Raw genomic sequence first — 21,681 nt, 5'->3', positions numbered from 1 at the left:
TCTTCTCACTCTGGTTCCTGATACTTTCTTTATTGCTTGATTTTTACCTGTGTATCTCAGTGTGGATGCTAGTCTAAACTCACAAATGAGGACAAATAAAGATATCAGAAAGACATTTCTAGATGGAGAACGCTGAAATCTGCACTAACAGCCCTTTCCAACAAACTTGATTCATGCTTCTTTGTAATTTTATCAGAGCTCAATTGCTCTGTTTGTCTGTGCCAAATTTTGACTCCTTTTCATAATTTTGTAAATTAATTATTAAGCAGTTAAGCCAGATGGAGGACAGTAAAGGTGAACAGAGTAAAGGATGTCTGGTTTAGATCAATGGATAGTTTGGATTTGGTTGCCAGGCAACAAGCATAAAAATCCTGCATCACTGAGTTTGTGCCAGAAATCTGCTAACCTCACTGCAGCTGATGGTCAACGGTCATGCAGACAGAATTTAAATTAAAGCTACTTTCAGTGCTTTTTCATGTGTTCAGTGGTGAAGTTTTAGCCTATTTTTATCTGTCTCATGTATGTGTTCTGTATGTTTGTGCTGAATGTTTCTTTTGCATGTAGACCTTTGTTAGTATGCGCGTTTCCAGTTGAAGTGACCAAGTTAACCGCAGAGTGTGTGGCAGAATTATTCTTTTTTCTTGAAGCCCAAGAGACCCCTCTGTGCTCTGGTTTCAATGACTTCCTCCCCGACTGAATGCTTCAGTATTTTCAAAATAAGGACATAGTCCTTCAGTGTCTTAAAGGGCCTCCATCATGCTTTTCTTAAGCCTTTCAGAGTAAAGCATCTCTAAATGATTGTATATTGCCTTTAGCACACTAAAGATGAAAAATAAATAAACCAAGACATTTTATCCTTATGTGTCAGGTTTGAAAGAAATGGATCCCAGAAAGCACACTGCTCAGAGTTTATAAGAAAAAGAGTTAATTTAGAGTCTGAAGGCTTCAGTGAGATGACAACTTTATCCTGAGGGGGTCGTCAGGCATGTAGTTTCCCTTTGCATAATGAGCTGGCTCTTTTAACGGACAGTTCTGGATAAAGTGACCTGAGTTTGAGCAATAGAAGCATTGTTTTCCTCTACACTGTTTCTCCCTCTTCCTAACTGCATGGGTTCCTCTTGCTTTTGTGCCTCCTCCTTGGTTCTGGGGAATAAAAACAAGGGGCGAGAGAATGAACAGGTCCTGTGAGGTCCTGTTTAAACCCCTCTCTGGGCAGCGCTCTCTGAGTCTTCGGTCAACTAGATTTTTTCGTCTGCTCCTGATTCACAATTTGAATAAGATTAGGCTTTAATCTTATAAATATGCATTTTTAAGAGTTAAATGATAAGGTGACGCTGTCTTAAATAAACAAACAAACAAATACAATTTTGACTTTAATTCTATTTATGTTCTCAATCATCAGAAAAATGCCACAGGAACATGTTGAAAAAACTCCAAAAAACACCATTTCCATTAAAGGGTCTTTAAAGGGTTGTCCGCATAATTGAGAGACTCTTACCCAGATATTAGTCTGACTTGTGATGTGATAACAAAGCAGACAGACTGTGGGTGTTTGGTGACTCAGTTCCATCCTCAGTGTCTCACTAAAAGTCTGTGTTTATCTGTGTGGGTTGGTCACCGTCTCGTTGCAGTTTCAGACTTCGACAGAAGAACCTTTGGTTCAACCTAAAGATGAATCACAAAAGTGATTTTGCTCATGAAACTGCTGGGGTTGGATCAAACACTCACCTACAAGAACAAGCACACAGAAGCAAATGATTGGAAGCTGACTGCTAGGTGCACTCTTTCTTTGTCTGTGGGCGCACTGCATTCAATCTGCACAGCACAAAAGTTATGCGGCCCCAGGGACTGATTCAGTGCTTGAATATGAACACAAGTAGACACCCCTTTACAGGAATAGACAGAATACAAGTGGTTGCCACTCTTTTCCTGTCAAATAGTCTGCTAGAGGATGGATGCCAACAGCAGTGTCTCAAAGTAAGAAAGAAACAGTGTAGTGACAGTGAAGAGACAGTAAAAGATGAGCTACATGCTCATTCCAAATAGCTGCTGTCTTATTTCTCCTGTCGGCGCGCCTTGTTTGACTTGTGCTGTTCCTGAATTTGTTTGTTTATGTGCATGGCAAAGACTGAAAAGAGATAATTAGGTTGGACTCCAGTCTGTTGTTTACATGCAGCTACCTCCCTCCCATCATAGTGTCATGACTGAGTGAAAGTGGAAAATTGACACATGCCACACTTCAAAAACTCTTTGGGCTCCAGCAGTTTCTCTGTAGCAGTTTACGACAAGAGCTGAACATTTTGCAGCACAAAGAAAATGGTTCTGTAATCACGAACTGCACATTAAATCACAGGTCCTGCTTGATCTCACACACACACGCAAAATATTTATCCTTATCAAAATGCAACATTTGCCATGGTGCTGAGTAAATATTGCAGGAAAATGTGGGTGTAGTTTCACAAGGGCATACATGAGCATCTGGTGCCCAAAGGGATATATTGTATGTATGTATGTATGTCTTTGTGTGTAAGCATATGTGCGTGTGAGCATATATGCGTGTGTGTTCTTTTTCTGCGCAAGTGCACGTGTAACTGCGCTTGAGTAAACATGACTTTTGTGGTTTAAATAACACTGCCAGGCTTGTAATCCAATAACAATGCAAGGGAATGAAATTACGGGGAGAATCTAAGTGATGGGTGTGTCTGTTTAGTGTCAGACTGAGAAATTGAACTGGGTTCTTTGCCTTCAGAGATCGATTACTTACCGCTGTAAGACTTTGATCGGCCATTAACGGTGAGACCTGCAGTTTTGTAACTTAATCCCTATGAACTTTATTATAAGTTTAAAACCATTATTGCACATCTTAATGCAGATAATATGCAATGATTAAGAATCAATTTAATCCCACTAACACCAACTCTCACTTAGGAATACAGTCTAGTGAGCTTGGGGGTTGGGCTAGCTTATGTTATAGCCCTGGGTGTATTCAGGCTGGAAAAGTCTGTTGGTCCAGACCGGGTCCGCAACATTTGGTCTGGATTGAGTCCTGAACCTTGCACTTGGTCTGTATTTAGACTGCCTTCTATCGGACATTTTTGATTAGAAACAAAGCTTATAAACACAAGCACGTGACTAAAGATCTCTTTAGTCATTGGAAGTACAAGGGCAAGGCAAAGCAAAGAGAGAAAGAGAGAATAATGGAAGTCCTGTGTTTTGCAGTCCTTTTCGTGATAGTTTACGGATACAAACTTTATATTTCGCTGACGAATTCTAAATGTCAATATCAACATTAGGTAAACACTTCTTACTTTGGTATGGCGAAGGCATGCAGCAAGGCGGTTACTGAGGATACGTCAGTTTTAAAGGTACAATATCAAGTGTTTATGACGTATACACAGTAGATTGTTGGGGAAACTGTTTGAGAGTCAATGTATTTCGCGTTAAAATTGATTTTAACTGGCCAATCAGATGCCTCAAGAAAAGGAGGTGGCCTTGCATTGAATGTTCAAAGCCTTTGATTGACAGATTTTCTCGAGCCCACTTTCAATGAAAGGGGTGTGGCTTTCTAACATGCTCACTCCTGATTGGAGAGAGTGGTTGCCATAGAAATCTAGACTCAGGCAGACACAGGCTTACTGAGGACGTCTGGTTCCAACATGGTGACGGACATATTGCGGAAAAATGGCCACTGAATTGACTTCATTTGGTTGGAACCGGAAGGAAGTCATTTTCTATGGATGACGTCACTCAGTCCTGCTCTTTTATATGGGTTGAAGGATTGACAATTAACTGCCGTAACTGAAGCCAATGAGGAGCTGCCGCAAAATAAGCCTATGGCTAATCCAGCACCTTCTACATCATCCACAATTCCGGCTATGGCAGCAGGAGGTGGAGACAAGTGCATCATTGAATCCGGTTGCCAGAACACGCCTCTCACTTCCAGATAATTTTTCTGGAAAACCATAACATCTTAATGGTTTCCTTATGCCATGATCGATTCAGGGGCAGCTGGTAATTTAATATATTTGGCATTTGCTTGTGCTAATTCGAGTCCCCTGTTTACCTTCGAATTGTGGGTAGCAGTTTCTGCCCTAGATAGTTGTTCCCTGGTTTCAAGCCGGGTCCAGTTCCTCACCCTGATTGTTTATCTTGAACCCTGAACCACCACCAGGAAATCATCAGATTCTTCAACATTGACCCTCCTCGCTGTGCTATAATTCTGGGCCTCCCTTGGCACAAGACCCATGATCCCACTATCATCTGGACAGCACGTGATCTCACCTTCAACTCAGCCTTCTGCCGACAGCCGTTTCTCCAGAACCAAACACAACAGAGCATTGCATCGGACAAATACCAAAACCAACAGATAGCCTCAACCAGGATTGACATGCCCGAGTCCTCCTCAATACTTGATGATTTGCCCTCTCAATATCAGGACCTGCAGGAAGCATTCAGTAAGCAATGTGCCACGCGGCTTCCTCCTCAGAGGTCATATGACTGCACCATGGACCTACTGCCTGGTGCCACTCCAGCCAAAGGGAAGGTGTTCCTATTGTCCCAGCCAGAGACTGGGGCTATGCAGGTCTACATTCAGGAGGAACTCAAGAAGGGGTTCATTCTGTCCTCCATGCCCCCCCCCCCTCCCCCGTACCCACAAGGCAGCTCCTTGAGAAGAAAATGTTGTTACCCCCTCCAGTAAGGCATCATAGAGAGGAACTCATGTGAATACAGCATGTTGACCTCTGCTGGACAAACGATAAACATCATAACTGAGACTTTTTTATTCACCCTACCTTACGGGGACCCTTGTGCTATCCTAGGCACTTTAACGTTGGGAGATGGGTCATCTAGACCCACTAGACAGTGCACTGAACCTTTTTTCTTCAATGATTTGTGATCTTCACTGGTGTCCATGGATACATGAAATCTTTCCACTTTTATCCACCTTTGTCATGGTAGGAAGAACACGTCAATGCAAGGGTGGGGTCATCTAAGATAGCACAAGGGTTAAAATGACAAGAAAAGCAGAAACAAGTTTGCCTGTGCTTACTGAAAATGAGCTGGTGTGTAACTTTCAGGTTAACCTCACACCATCTTAAAATTTTCCAGAAAGAAAAATCAAGAACAAATCCTGAGTTGAACATACATCTTTTAGCAGAATAACATGGAAAGTTCCCTCCATGGATATGATTAAAATTATTACTAGAGAGGCAAAGATCAGATATTGTTTGATGAAAAAAAATCCGTGTTAAGCCAAATCTCTACGAGAATATCGCTAGAAAACGTCCTAAAACTATGTCTGCTGAAACATGAACACGAATAACTTTAACAAAAAAGTCCACACATGAAGAAATCAAAAGAATTTCATTATTTCTTCAACGGAAAAGGACTGTATTGAATAAATGCAATAAATGAAGTCACCTCATCCATTTTCCTCACCCCCATGTCTGTTAAGGTCTGCTCTTTGAGGCCGACTGATAGACCTTCTTCATTACCTCACATAACTCCTCCCAGAACTGAGTTTTTCTGCCTCCACAACAGCTTGCGCCACAGCTCACTTGGACTGCTGGTAACTGTCAGCTGCCTCAGGAGTCCTACAAGCCAGCCAGGCTCCAAAGGACTCCCTGTTCAGCTTGATGGTGATCCTTACTCCAGTGTTCACCGGCAAATTCAGAGATTTCCACCATGCCGGTCATCAATATTGGGGCTGTTTGTGACTGAGTGTGAAGCAGCTGGGATGAAGGTCAGCCCCGCTATCTGAGGCCATGGTTTTTAAAAGAAAAAGGTCATTTCCTCTCCGTGTGGATGGGGTGATCCTACCCCAGGTGAAGAATTTTAGGTATGTGAGGGAAGATGGGAGCATGAGGTTGACCGGTGGATTGGTGCAGCGTTTGCTGTTATGCGGTCGCTTTACCGGACATTAGTGGTGAACAGAGAGCTGAGCCAGAAAGCAAAGCTCTCAATTAACGGTCAATCTTATTTTCCATTCTATTCCATGGTCATAAGATCTGAGTCATGACCCAAAGTATGCGCTCCTGAATCGGAGTAGAGCCGCTGCCCCTCCACATCCAGAGGAGCCAGTTGAGGTGGCTCGGGCATCTTGTCCAGATGCATCCTGCATCCTGACTCCCCGGGGAGGTGTTCGGGGCATGTCCCACTGGACGGAGGCCCCGGACATGCTGGGGAGACCATGGCTGTTTCCAAATTCCTTTCCTATGTAGTGCACTATAAAGCGCATTCACCATTTTGTAGGGTTGTCTGAATCTACAATTCCAAAATCCGGTGCCCTAGAAATTTCACAGAAGCATCGATGTGCAATAGATTGGTGAATATAGACCACAATGCATTGCATCGGAACAATTTTTGCCAAAAAATGTATTGAAGTATATTCTTTTGATAAACCATCAACGTCTGTATCTTTTGAAGACAATGGATTTATAAATAACCGCCTTAATAAAATGTTCACTTTGTGAAATCCACGTCATATCCGCCGTAAAAAAAAGTAGTGAGCATGTTGTCTGTATTGCTTTTAAAAACCAGGGCACTAGATAGTCCTGTCCTTAATTGTCTTTTGGTTTTTTAGGAGTAGGGGAGGAATTCTGACACAGCCATGTCTCTCGGTTGACCTGGAAACCTCTCGGGTCCCCCCAGAAGAGCTAGAGGAGGCGACTGGGGAGAGAGAAATCTAGGCATCTTTGCTTAGATGGCTGCCCCCACGACCCGATCCTGGATGGAAGAAGGAAGATGGCTGGATGGCTGGATGGTGGTTGTTAACCCAGACCACAAATTATCCAATCCAAAAGTTCTGGTTGTGATTGGCTCATGTTAGATGACCTTCTTGAACAAACCTTCTGCATTGACCCGGGCTTGGGACCGGCACTTGATTGCACTCCTTGTGGTTGCATTATATTGACAAAAAGTTACATTTGATAAATCCAAATGACATTTTTTATTTTATTTTATTTCATTTAGATTTTTATTAGAATAATCATGATTATTATACATTTGTTGTTACAAATCTGGTAAACATTTTTATTATAACAGCAATGATTGATAATATATATATTACATTTTTTGTCCTGCTGTTTAGTCTTCTGGGATTTTTTTCTGCCCCAGCTTCCTGTAATCAGTCCTCACTTGTTTCATCTGTCAACCACTGCATTTATTGACCACTGATTCTGTTTACTTCAATGCAAGTTTGTTTGCTCTGTCTTATTGGTTGTTGTGGTGTGCATTCCTAGATGGTGTCACTGTGTTGGATTGCTGTGAGTTTTTTCCTCTCCTTTTCCTTCTTTCTTTGTGATGTTGCCTGCTGGAGATTTTTGTTTTTTTCACGTTGTTGGAATTTTTTTTTTTTGAGGAGTCTTGGATCTTTGGATTCACAGAACTGCTCACATCGAGATGAGGATGATCTTTAAAGCCTAGGTTTATCTCCAAATAACCCTTGTGCTATCCTGTGGGGTCCAGTTGACCCCAACCCTACACTGACGTGTTCTCCCTACCATGATAAAGGTGAAGAAGATTTCATGTAATCCATGGACACCAGTAAAGATCACAAATCATTGAAGAAAAAAGGTTAATTTCTACTGACATGTCTGTTTTTCCTCATTATCTCTTGTTTGTGTTTTAGACTTCCTCAATGTGGGCTGATCAAAGTTTTTCTTTGACGTGCAGAGGATATCCTCCTTTTTGTTTTCCTAATGTTTCTGAACACTTTTTGCTGTGTTCAGACTGTTTTCAGTTGTCCTCACTAAATCCTTACATTTATATTGATAATCATATTAATAATTTTGTTGTATTGAATTATAAATTAAATGGACTTTGCCATAATCTTTTTTTTAACTAGGAGATGGGATGATAAATAAAAACTTTTAAAACTATATTAAAAATACTATAGAAAACAAAAACTGTGAAACTTCCTAAAAAACATTAAAAAAAATACATTTTTTTGTCGTGAATAATGATAAAAAAATTGAAAAAGAACTATGTTAACTATTCTAACTACACAATATTTTAAGTAAAAGATTTAAACAGAACAGACTTTGGTGTTGCTGCTTGATCAGAAGTTGTGAGCAAACAACAAATAAACAATGACATTTTATCAGTTTTTCTCAAATTGTGGGGCGGGCACTACGCCATGGGGGCCCGAGGGACCCCAGGGAACAGGCATTTTCTTTTTCATAGGGGGCCTTTGCAAAAACATCTTGCTCATATCTGCAGCCACTACTCAATTGACATTGCATATTTTTTCTCGCACTTGCACTTGCAAGTAGACACTTTAAAGAAACTGCAGTGATTTTTTAAAATAATGAAATAGAATTTAAATTTCACAACATAAATCCCACCAATATGACAGATGTGCTGGTATGTCAACTATATCGACAATCCATGAGGTTCCCAAATATTTTGTGACAAAGAGGCAGAGACATTTTGATCCATGTCCAACAGGTTTTAATGGTAGGCAAGAACAGACAAGGTCAAGGGAAATCTGAGTCTGAACTCAGAAGTTATAAAACATCAGATGTAGATAAGGGTAACACTCAGATTGAATGCAACAGCAAAACACAACTTTGCACCATACAAAGGCCAGTGTCTGCTTTAAAGTATAGTTTTTGGTAATTACATGTTGAAGAGCAGTTGGTGAGACTTGGGAACGGCAGCAGAGGCTGGTGGGAATTGTAGTCAGGATAGAGCTCAGGAAGAGGTCAAAACTCTGGAGATGGCTCCTTCTGGTGGTGATAAGGAGAGATGGACATTTGATTTCTGGCAAATGTCATGTAGGTTGCAACAGAAGTCAATTCAGTCGCCATTTTTTCATAAAACAGACGCTGCCATAATGAAGCCAGACGTCACAAAATTCCCACCAGTGTCAAACTCCTCACTGTCACCATGCAAAATGACACCCATCTGGAACAACCCAAAAATCCTTAAAAACAAAAAAAACTGTTAAACTTCCTAGACTGGCAAGAAGGGGGTGTAACAACTAGAGCACTTGATTATTGACAGAAGAGTCATAACACCCCAGGAACTACAAGAGAAAAATGGAATAAATAACCTCTTGGAATACCAACAACCAAAATTTATAATTACTAAAAAGTTTAAATACCTATAACTACCAGCTGTTCCTTGTCTATCTGCCAGGGTTTTAGGGTGGGGTTAGGGCCTTCTGGTGTCCGGTGGGGGCAGTCGGGTGCCGTGTGGTCTTCCTTGCTTGGACGTGGTGGTTGTGAAGGTGGGACGATTGGGTGGGAGTCTGGTTTTTGCTTGCGATATGGGGGCTGGTGTGGGGGCCCGTCCCGCGGGGTGTGAGGGTGGTTGCCTGAAGCGTAAGGCGGGTCTCCCTTGGGGAACCCTGGCTCGTGCCTTGGGTTGGGAAGGGGGGATTCCCGGAACTCCGGGTGGTGGTGGGCTGCTCGTCTGTGGCTCGGGGGACTCTCCAGGGGTGGGGTCCCATCCTGGGCCCCCGGCGCGGCGGAGGGCTATCTTCTTGGCTGGCATGGGGCCTGCACTCTTCGTGCTCCGGTGCCTCCCTGCTCTCTGGCGTTGGGGGTTCCTGCGGCAGTCCTTGCAGCCCTGCTTGGCCTTATTGTCTGCCTGGACTGCACGGCGGGCGGATCACTTCAAACTGCTATACCGTTCTGGTGTCTGGAGGCCCTGGCTACGGCTGCAGCTTCAGCGGGGGTCTTGGTGTTGGGGTCAGCCGGGCACTCTCTCACTTTGAAAAAAAAAAAAAAGTTGACTCTATTTATCCCACAATGGGGAATTTGGTTCTCCGCTCGGGAGGCAGTAGCGTTAAGGGTCTTGCCCAAGGGCACTCACCCAGTGAGTCATCCAGTGAGTCCTCATCATTGAAATGGTAATTGACCATTGCTTGCCATTAATTGTTCATTCCCCACCGGGAATCATACCCTGGTTTCCTGGGTGCCAGTCTTTCACCTTACCAACCAAGCTACCCAGCCCAGCCCTGCACTACAACAGTTTTGCAATCCATCATCCACCTCAGCAGAACATGAATACCCACTTGAGCACATGTGTCAGCTCACCTTTGCACAATAGTATGTGTGACTGTATGAAATGCTTTACACGTATTGGTTCGTTTGTGTTCATATGTGTGTGTGAACTGTAGTTGTATTGAGTACATGTTGACATGATTGTATGTGAAGATTTTTGGAGCAAACATTTATGTTTGTAACACTTGATTATGTGTGTGAACCTGCCCCTTTTGACAAACATTTACACAAGACAGTAGTGATGATAATCCTCTAGCATCTGGTTATTTAATGCCCCCCCCCCCTCCATTCTGGAGTCATCCCCCAAATTTCATTAACTCCCCTTTTATCCCTCTCTTCTGTGCCCTTACTGTTGTGTCTAACATCACTCCCTTCCTTCTTTCCTCTTCTTCTTTTCTGTCCGGTCATACAACAACGGAAGTATGAAAATTTAATCAACTTCAGCCTAAATTATAAAAGGGGTTTTACAATATACACCTTGTGTCAAAAGATCTGCAACCCCCTGTTGTAACAGTAAAAAATGTCCAACATAAAAGTCCTATCTTATCGATCTGTCTGCTCAGCTGTTGGACAGAACAAGTTTTAAAAAAAATACGAAGGAAAGTGGGGCCACTGATCTTCTATCCCCAACCTTGATCTTGAGAGCACCTAATTTTCAGAAAAAAAGAGGTCAATGTACATATACATACCAAAACAACAAGAACAACCTTTACCTGAAGGAACATCAAAAGAAACTCTAAACATTTTAAACCTTAAATTTAATCTAAAGAAACATGAAAATGGAACACACAAAACATCAGTGAGATCAAACCAAATGGTGATGAACCGTCTGCATGGGAACCAGTAGACAGCATCACTTCTTACTAAACCTCTAACCAGGGACTGTTGTAGTACCATGCCCTAGTGAAACTGCATTTTTTTCCAGAAATATACTGTGCTGGATCATTTTTGAGATACACTAGCTCACACCATCTGGACCCAATGTGTGAATCTGAAAAAGAAAAGGAAAAGGAAAAACTATTTACTTGTATAATGTAACTTTCAGGATCGGCTGGTTAAGTTTTTCATTTCATTTTAAATATTTCTGTGGTTTCTAGCTAATCTCAGTTTTGTTTCCAGAAGTTGCTGTTTGTGCTTATTTACTCCACACCTGTTTCCTCTTTGGTTGATTTCCTGCTATTCAGCTCCTGGCACACACCTGTGTACCACCACTGTCACCTGTTAGGCCTCCTGAGTCTCCTCTTTTGATTTAAATTCTACTGTTTGATTACGTGCTTTCTTCTTGTCACGCTTTTCCTTTTATTTCTGAATTCCAATCCAGCAGTGGCCAATATCGACCTTATTTTTTCTGTTGGAAGAAGCAGGCTGGGGGGGATCAAAAAAGCAGACAGGCTGGTGGCGAATCACAGTTTATTGTTAGCTGAGGCAAGAGTGACATGGAGAGGGAGAGGGAGAGGAGATGATGCATCCATACTGAATGAACTTGGCTTTAAACAGGAGTATTGATGAGAGAAGTGGCTTTAGTTGAGAAGTGGGTGAAACAGGCAGTATGAAACAGGCAGTCACACATACTATTGTGCAGTTGCTAAATAGCCGTTTTGCTTTGCTTCTCATAATGCTGCTGTGCTGAGGAAACTGACCAGTCTTTGTATAACGGTCTTGCACTCAGAGGATGTTGTTTCATGAAGTTAGTACAGAGGTCTCCAACCCGTGGGTTGTGAAGTGGTACAGCAGCCAATCAAAAAGCACATACAGACAGCAACTTACTTCATTTCTGGTTTGTTTATCTTCGTATTCTGAAGTAAGATTTAGTTTGGAAAAATACCAGATTCAGTCCACCACATCCATCCATGACTTACTCTTGATGCGTGTCGAGACATTCACCTCGGTGACCTGTCCAAAACACATTTGATACCTTCTTAAAGCAGCAGCACAGACAGCTAAGTAAAAGGCCCAAAGCTCGCAAAATTAAAAAAAATTAAATAAAATAAAAACTTGGCACAGAGCAGAAAAGTACTGAGCCCGTGTCCTGACATTAAGATATAAAAATATATCTTGTTCCCACAGATTAATATCTTGTTCACACAGATTATCTCGTTCGCACGAAATACTATTCCGTTCCCACAAGATACTATTCCGTTCCCTCGAAATACTATTCCGTTCCCTCGAAATACTATCCCGTTCCCTCGAAAGGATTAACTCGTGCGAACGCAATAATTATGTCGTTCGAACGCAATAATTAATCCGTTCGAACGCAATAATTATTCACCTCATAAGTCATTCACGCGGATATGCTCTCTGTACGCCGGCAAAAGCCGCTTTCAGCTGTACTTTCCGTGTCTCTGTGACAGATATTCGTTCAAAAAGGAACATGAAAAACAAAAATGATCACTTTATTACTGTCTCAATGAATATAAGAAAAATATCAAAAGATTTATGATAACTAGGCTGCTTTGTCATACCATAGCTCCTGCTAGGCTACTACTAGCTCCGCCGCAGAGCTCTTTGATGTATGCCGGCATTTGGGCAACTGGCTGGTCGGTTGACAGACAGACAGCTGATATTGTAGTTTAGGGCCGAATAGGAATAATAATATTCAGGACTTGTCTTTCATTAACTTTAGCAGTCAGTTGCTTTACATTCGAAGGCTATTAGGCTACATGCTAACTGACTAGCCGATCATTTATCCTGTTATTAATTTACGTCATAGATTTACAGCAGATACCTTCACATTTCTGTCTGTGTGTCTCATTGCATTGAAGACACGGAGGATGTTTAGAGAACAGATTTATTTATTTTAAAAAGCACAAAAGCATCCATCGTATTCACGTTCATTCACATGATGATGATCTGGTACGCCCTCAGTCATCTTGCTGCAAAAGCCGCTTCCTGCCGCTACTTCCGTGTCTCTGTAAGCATTCAATAGGGGTAAAAATAAAAGCAAGAATGGTCGATCTGTTATTGTCTCGATGAAAATCTGAAAAATATCATATTAAGCTGGCTGCTTCGCCTAAACCACTTACCTTTAGCTCGTAGCATTACAACATTAGCAGTACGTCACGTTTCCCAGCATGCTCAGCGGCCAATCATTGGTCTTGTTGTTAAACCTTGGTCACAGGTACACGGTGATTGGCCAATGATTGACTGACTGCTAAAGTTAATAAAAGACAAGTCCTGAATATTATTATTCCTATTCGACCCTAAACTACAATATCAGCTGTCTGTCTGTCAACCGACCAGCCAGTTGCCCAAATGCCGACATACATCAAAGAGCTCTGCGGCGGAGCTAGTAGTAGCCTAGCAGGAGCTATGGTATGACAAAGCAGCCTAGTTATCATAAATCTTTTGATATTTTTCTTATATTCATTGAGACAGTAATAAAGTGATCAAAAGAGTGCAGACGCTTTTTCCCCTGCTCCTGCCGCTTCCTGCTTTATTTGCTTTTAAATCATTTAATTAATCATTTTTAATTATTTTACCTCATCCACAACTCCTGGAATATCAGACTGGCCATCCTTTTTTGTGACTTCCACCTATACAAATCAATATTTTTACGTCTGACAAGCCAGCGACATGTCCGGAAGAGGAAGAAAAACAAACTCCCACTGTGAACGCTGTCGGATCTACCAACAAGAAATAAAAGAGCTACAAACACGGATATTTACTTTGGAAACTGAAAATGGACTTCACAAGACCCTTCCAGTAACATCGGGTGGTAAGAAGCCGGCTCTTACTACAAATGAGAAGAATAACAGTGAAATAGACCTGAGTGATGTTGTGTCCTTTCCGAAACTTTGTGCGGAGGAACTCTGTGTCAAGCCAAAGCGTAAAGATGACAGAACATCCGAAATAAAGCTCACAAACAGATTTTTACCCCTAACACAATGTGATGTTAAAGAACAAAGTGAAATTGGACCACAGAATAGGAGTCATAATGTTGGCAACAAAGCACAGGCAGAAAGAAAATCTGTGCCAAACGTCAAGGTCAGAGATACGCTGCTGCTTGGAGATGGCGCTATCAGTGGAGTCAGCCACAGAAGAATGCAAACTTTATGTTGCCCAAGTTCTACTGTTCCAGTGATTACAGGACTCTTATCTAAATTCTTGTACCAAGGAGTCAAACGAATAATCATCCATGTAGGTGCTGTCGATATCAAAAAAGAACAATCTGAACGTTTGAAAAAAGACTTCATCAAGTTATTTGAAGAGATTGACAAAGTAGAGGTTGAAGCATTCATCAGTGGACCTCTTCCTAACATCGATGGGGTGTCACTCAAGTTCAGCCGTCTGTTTCAGCTGAACAATTGGCTCTCCAGAGAGTGTGCTTCCAGAGGATTCCATTACATTGAGAACTTCAATACATTCTGGAAACGAAAGGACCTATTCATGGGAAGAGGCCCACACCTGAACAGAGGTGGAGCAAGAGAGTTAGTGAAGAACCTTCTCCACGCTCTGGGGCAAAGAAGCCAAGGCCCTGAAAAGGCAGCAAGGAAGGACCGAGCCAGTGTCCCAGGAACCACAGCACAACGGCAACAACAACTACCTCCACCACCACCACCGGTCAAAGACTTGGATCCGGCAGCACCAGCACCACAACCACCTCCATCTAAGGACTCAGCTGCACCAGCACCACAACCACCTCCATCTAAGGACTCAGCTGCACCAGCATCACAACCACCTCCATCTAAGGACTCAGCTGCACCAGCACCACAACCACCTCCATCTAAGGACTCAGCTGCACCAGCATCACAACCACCGCCAGCTAAGGACCCAACCGCAGAACCACAACAACAACCACCAGATTTGGCCCCAGAAATACCACCATCTGACCACCTGCTACATCTACTCCCAGTGAAGACTCACTTTCCTTTTCGTCCCCCCCACTTTCACCCATGGCCCTACCTAGCCATTTTGATAGCCTCATTAAGTCAGGAATTAAGATGGCTCCCCTAACACCTGTGAGCCTCACACCACACAGGAGCTCTCCTACCCCTCCAGCGCCCCCTCCTTATCCTTCACCCAAAGTCCCTCCAACACGTCCTTCATCCAAAGCCCCTCCAACACCCCCCCTCCGTCGTTCACCCAAATCCCGTCCAGCTCCCGCTCCTCCTGGTCCATCACCCAAACTACCCTCAACTCGACCTCCCCTGCGCGCCTCTAGACGTGCTATCCCCCAGAGCTAGGATGAAACGGGCCCCCAGTGTCCTAGGAAAGGTTATGTCAAACTGGGGCCCTGTGATGAACAGCTTCCTTCTGGTGCTATACCTGTAGTTGCACCACGTAGAATGCAAAAAAGGGCAGTTGGACTGTCCAATCAAAGAAATCTAGTTGATATCCCTTGCAAGAAGGTTTTGACCAGTCCCAAGGAAACTAATCTCAAACTTGCTGCACTCAATGTCAGATCTTTATGCAACAAATCATTTTTAATCAATAATCTTATCTCTTCTTTTAATCTTGATTTTATGTTTTTGACTGAAACATGGCTTGACAAAAACACAGGAAACATAGTTCTAGTCGAATCACCTCCCCCCAACTACAAACATGTATCGGAAATACGAGAAAATAAAAAGGGTGGAGGCGTTTCTGCACTGTTTAGAGATAATATTGCAACCCGCAGACTATCATTTGGTGTGTTTTCATCATTTGAGTATGTGTCCTTTAAGATTGAGCTAAAACAAACTCCTCCCTTACTCTGCATAGTCATGTACAAACCTCCTCAGCACAGCCAAAGTTTCATTGATGATTTCACTGAAATGCTCTCAGTTGTGTGCACAGACTTTGATGGTCTAGTCATTACAGGTGATTTTAATGTTCATGTTGATAATGTCAATGACAGAAATGCAAAAGAGCTCAATGCTGTCCTTGAAACCTTTGATCTAATTCAGCATGTAAGTTGCCCCACCCACAGCAGAGGGCACACTCTGGACCTGCTCATCACAAAGGGGGTTAATATTTACAATGTCAGTGTGGTTGATGTTGCCCTCTCTGATCATTTCTGTGTATTCTTTGACCTGTCTGTTGCTCCCAAACCACCGCCTGGCCCTGCAGTTGTCCAAAGGAGACAAATAAATGAGAGCACTAGGGCACAGTTTGTAGAAATGATAAACCCTGAAAACGCCTCTGGTGCCAATGTTGATGAAATGCTGAATTCTGTTACTTCTAGCATCTTGAATGTTCTGGATGCCATTGCCCCTATGAAGGTTAAATTGAGAAAACATAGACAGAAAGCTCCCTGGAGGAACGATGATCTAGTCAGGGCACAGAAACAACAGTGTCGCAGAGCTGAGCGAAAGTGGCGCAAGTCAAAACTCCAGGTTCATTATGAAATGTATAAGGGGGAGTTGTACGCTTACAACCAGATCTTATGCAGAACAAGGGAAAGGTACTTCTCTGAAATCATTGGAAGTTGCAGCAGCAACTCTCGTGTCCTGTTCACAACAGTAAACAGATTAACTAACCCTCCAACCCAGCTACCAATAGAACTGGTTTGCACACCCAAATGTAATGAGTTTGCTGTATTTTTTAATGACAAGGTTCAGGGCATTAAAAAAGCCATCAACTCCACAACACATATAACTATCGAACGGCCACCTACTCACTCTAAGCTGACTCACTTTGTACCTGTCACTGACCAAACTGTCCAAGAGACCATCACCCGTCTGAGCTCGTCTACATGCTGCCTTGATGTGTTACCCACTAGATTTCTAAAGTCTGTCCTGAACAGTGTGTTGCCATCAATTACTCAAATAGTTAACATGTCTCTTCAATCTGGAATATTCCCAGAGGCCTTAAAAACTGCAGTCATTAAACCTCTCCTGAAGAAAAGCGGTCTTGATCCTACTGTACTGAATAATTACAGACCTATCTCTAATCTGCCATTTTTAGGAAAAGTCCTTGAAAAAGTTGTCTACCAACAGCTCACTGATTTTCTCTTATTAAACAATTAATTTGATGTTTTCCAGTCAGGTTTTAGACCCCATCATAGCACAGAGACTGCTCTTATCAAGGTAACCAACGACATCCGCCTGAACACTGATGATGGCAAAGTCACTGTCTTAATCCAGCTAGACCTGAGTGCTGCCTTTGATACTGTTGATCATGGGATCCTTTTGCACAGACTCCAAGACTGGGTTGGCATCTCTGGATCTGCCCTAAGTTGGCTCAAGTCTTATCTGGAAGACAGGAAATATTTTGTTGAAATTGGGAGTTGTGTCTCAGACTACATGGCCTTGACTTGTGATGTGCCCCAGGGATCGATCCTGGGACCCCTTCTGTTCAACCTCTACATGCTGCCACTAGGGCAGTTAATACGCAGTAATAACATATCTTATCACAACTATGCAGATGATGCTCAGATCTATGTGTCACTGACAACAGGTGAATATGGGCCGGTGGATTCACTCAGCCACTGCCTCCAACAGATCAGTGCGTGGATGCAGAACAACTTTCTCCAGCTAAACTCAAACAAGACCGAAGTTATTATTTTTGGCCCACAGAAACAAAGAGAAAGTGTCAGCAGCTACCTTCATTCTCTGTCTCTTAAACCCTCAAATCAAGTCAGAAATCTAGGGGTAATCATGGACTCTGACCTAAACTTTAACAGCCATATCAAGTCAGTAACATCAGCAGCATTTTATCATCTGAAAAACATTGCCAAAATCAAAAACAGTGTCAAAGCCAGACCTGGAGATACTTATTCATGCATTTGTCTCCAGTAGGTTAGACTACTGTAACGGCCTGCTCACCGGCCTCTCCAAACGAGCTGTAAAACAGCTTCAGTACATCCAGAATGCTGCTGCTCGAGTCCTGACCAGAACCAGGAAGTATGATCACATTAGTCCTGTGCTCAGGTCTCTGCACTGGCTCCCTGTACCTCAAAGAATAGACTTAAAAGCAGCTCTGCTTGTGTACAAGTCTCTCCATGGCCGAGCACCAAAGTACATCTCTGACATGTTAGTGCCATATGAACCATCTCGTACTCCGAGGACCTCAGGGACCGGCCTCCTGTTGATGCCCAGAGTCAGAACTAAACAAGGGGAATCAGCGTTTCAATATTCTGCAGCTAAAATCTGGAACAGCCTCCCTGAAGTCGTAAAACAGGCCTCTTCTGTGTTCATGTTCAAATGTAGACTTAAAACATTTCTGTTTAGCCGTGTATATGACTGAAAGGTCCTATCTGCACTTTTCTTTCCTTTCCTTCCTTTATTTTTAAATCAATTTTCAATTTTTTTTTTCTTTTCTTTTAAAGTAAATTTTACGTTGATTATTTCTATGATGTATTGTGATTTTAATGCATTTTTCTGTTTTGTGAAGCACCTTGAATTACTTTGTGTACGAATTGTGCTATACAAATAAACTTGCCTTGCCTTGCCATTTTTGTTTTTCATGTTCCTTTTTTGAACGAATATGGGTCACAGAGACACGGAATTTACCGCTGAAAGCGGCTTTTGCTGGCGCATAGAGAGCATATCCGCCTGAATGACTTATGACGTGAATAATTATTGCGTTCGAACAACATAATTATTGCGTTCGCACCAGTTAATCCTTTCGAAAGAACGGGATAGTATTTCGAAGGAACGCAATAGTATCTTGTGGTAACGGAATAGTATTTCGTGCGAACGAGATAATAATCTGTGGGAACAAGATATATTTTTATATCTTAATGTCAGGACACGAGCTCCGTAGAAAAGAGCCAATGAAGAAACCAAAGATTAGCCTTCAACTTTTAAGAAAAATAAATCTGCGTTTAACATGAATCTTACTTGAAATGTGGATGTATTGTGACAGTTGCCTCCACAAACCAAGCCCACTCTGTACAATATGTGGCGAGCAACTCTCTAAAGGTTCAAGGAGGCTGATAAAGTTGCATTCACTGTGGATTTAAATGTATTATTATTTTCCTATGTAGTAAAAATAGGTTTTTATGATGGTGTTTGATTGTATTTTGAAGTATTTATCCAGTACACCTTAAAAGTCTGATGAGGCTAAAGTTGACATCCGGATTTTACAGAATTTGCCCACTAAGGGAAATTCTGTATCATATTTAAATGGGTCCTACACAAAATCTACAGTAAGCCTACAAAGAAAGTTTAAAGCAGCTGCAAATATTTTACAGAGGACAAAGATGCAATAAAATAAAGTTGCTGATTTGTGGAAAATGTCAAGAGGACATATAAAAAATTTCCTAACGACAGAGCTAAATGAGGAAGGCAAGCACCGGTTAAGAAACTTTAGCAAAGAAAATACACCTGTGTTAAAAATAAATACACAAGTCAAGAGCCACCAGTATAGATAAATATGAAACAAAGACAACCTTTTTGCTTTGAAAGATAATTTGGCCTTGGATTGAATTTTGTTTTTAAAGGGCATTCTATGAAAAAATACCCTGCAATGTCGCCTTTATTATATTATTTTAAATTTAGAGAAAGCGTCTATAAATCAACAACTTTGTTTCTTTTAGTCTTCATCCTCTCTAAAATATCTACCGACATTTTCAATCTTTTTAAGCTTCAGTCCATATAAGAGCATTTTATTTCGAAATTACATTTTCCAAAAACCAGAAGCTTCTGAAAATATAACAAATACAAAATCTGGCCTTGTAACGACTGGTCATTGAAAAAATTGTCTGATATCAAACACGTCCAGGACCTAAAAAGATTGGGGACTACTGATTTAGGATTCTGAAGCAACAGAGTGCCAGAACTTTCTCTATTCTTTGCTCTGGAAACAAACTTTGACCAGAAACTTTTCTAGCCAGCGTTTAATTTTTTTACATTTTTTTAAAATAAGTTATGAATCCTGTTTAGTTGGTTATTTGGAATTTTATTTTTATTTATTTTTGGAATTTTTTATTTGGTTTTGTTAAACTAGTGCTACATTTGGAAAATGGCTGCCCCCTTTTTTCCAGTAAAAATCTCTTAGCAAACTGGAGCCAAAGCAGGACTAACTGTACTGTACTGTTCTTGTTCTTTTCTGCAAGGTGCAGGTGCAGAAGAAGAAATCACACTAAAGATACAAATGAAAACGGCTTCTGTAGGGTTGAAATAAACTGCAACCTTTTCACAAAAAAGGCCATTGAGTATAACTAGACAAAAGAGATGGAAGAGATTTGAATCTGAATTAGGTTAACTGCTTTAATTCTGCTGAATGAGGTTGGTGTGTTGCTGTAATTCTAAATAGAGTTTTAAAGTTGCATCTTGTGCTTTTGCAATCATGACATTTGTTCTCTGCTGAATGCTGTCATCAATGCTAACCCGGTTTCATCAATGCTAACACTGTCTTCTAAATTGAATTAATTCGCAGGGGGATGTCAACAATAACCCCTAGAGCGTGCATGAGAGGGAAGCGCTGAATCCTGAGTGTCTCTGCTTTTCCTTGCCTCTGATACAAATGAAGCCTTGCAGAAAAGACCGTTTTGCAGAAAGTTATTAACACATTGGCTTTGGCAGACGTGCTGTTGGAATAATTGTACATATGTTATCTCATATTTACTCTGAACTTTTGAACTATTGACTGTGTGTGTGTGTGGATATGGCTTTTCTATGCGAAACGGGTTCTCAGGAAAACAGGAGATGACCCAGCACAGCTGTCCTGCATTTGACAGATGATCACCTTTGATATGCAGGACCTTTGCTCTGCAGGAGATGAGCTCTGAAACCACAAGAGTCAACAATGAAGCTGTATCTCAAAAGAAGCAATTGTTTCTTTTAAGATGTTTGTTTAGATTAGCTTCTTGATCTGTGTGGGCTGCATTGTTTCCCCCCTCCCTTTAGAAGCAGACCAACACATCTGTATGCAGCGAAACACCCTGATTTTCACTAAAAACGAGGAGGCAGACCTTTGTAAGCTCAGAAGAATTGCCTGAGTGTAATCCTGTCCACTCTCTCTCGAGAAAAGATTTAAAGTGAGTCAGTGTCCTTTCTTCCTGCTCAAATACAGTTGAGAAGTGTTGGTTTAGTTTAGACCCAACACGTGCCTGACTTCAGTTGCTGCAAATGTTTAAGTTAGAGCTGGAAAGTTTGCTTTTCAAACAGTAACCTGCCTAAAAGATGAGAGCTATTTAAATGTGCAGTGTGACTAAACAGTTTTATTGATTTTGTTGGTCAAATTGTTGGTTCACATGTTGATAGTTTACCAGTTGCTGGTACTTCAATAGTAACAGATCATTTTCTCTCAAAATTGTCAAAGAATATTTGTAGTTGGAATGACTTTGACTCAGACAGTTCTTAATTTAGTTTAAAGCATAAAGCGTGGAGAAAATGTGTACATGCACCAGAGACGTGGTAGATAAGCATTAATACGGATAAATCAGGCCACTCCTCTCTCCATTTTGTCAAGTCAAATCACTTGTGATGGGTATCAGACAAGAAATGAAGAGACTTTCTACACAACTCCACTCAACTGTGAATGTTGGCTTCCTTGGCCTGGCGGTCCTGTCTCCATCCAGGGAGGGGAGTTCACTGAGTTCTCTGGTTAAACCATAAGCTGGGGTCTCATGACACGCCCCTTCCTCTGTCAGCAAGCAGAATCTGGTGGACTCATCTCACCAGTGTTGCAGCCTTTGTATAAGACTGCTCTGCTGATCAGAGCCACAGTGGGAGGTCCCTGTTGTTGCCTGCCCAGACTTTGCTTCCTTTGTACCTTCTGTCTTTGTGGGCTCTCTGGTGAGATT

At 41.8% G+C, this 21,681-nt stretch overlaps 1 pseudogene across 1 annotated transcript in view; it reads right to left on the bottom strand.

Moving 5' to 3' along the window:
- The window catches only part of LOC144991992 (metal transporter CNNM2-like), a 50,791-nt pseudogene extending 40,923 nt beyond the window's left edge, over positions 1 to 9,868 (bottom strand). The window contains exons 1-2 of the transcript XR_013655699.1: positions 9,820 to 9,868; positions 9,364 to 9,599 (exon numbers count right to left, since the gene is read on the bottom strand). The product of XR_013655699.1 is annotated as a metal transporter CNNM2-like (transcript). The remainder of the gene's footprint in view (positions 1 to 9,363; positions 9,600 to 9,819) is intronic.
- Positions 9,869 to 21,681: the final 11,813 nt, after the last annotated feature.

Source organism: Oryzias latipes, chromosome 4, assembly GCF_053564925.1.
Source record: "Oryzias latipes strain Hd-rR chromosome 4, Olatipes_Hd-rR_3.1".
In the NCBI taxonomy this organism is placed as follows: domain Eukaryota; kingdom Metazoa; phylum Chordata; class Actinopteri; order Beloniformes; family Adrianichthyidae; genus Oryzias; species Oryzias latipes.
Note: the sequence above shows the minus strand (reverse complement) of the source record. Positions and strands in the feature narration are given on the sequence as shown.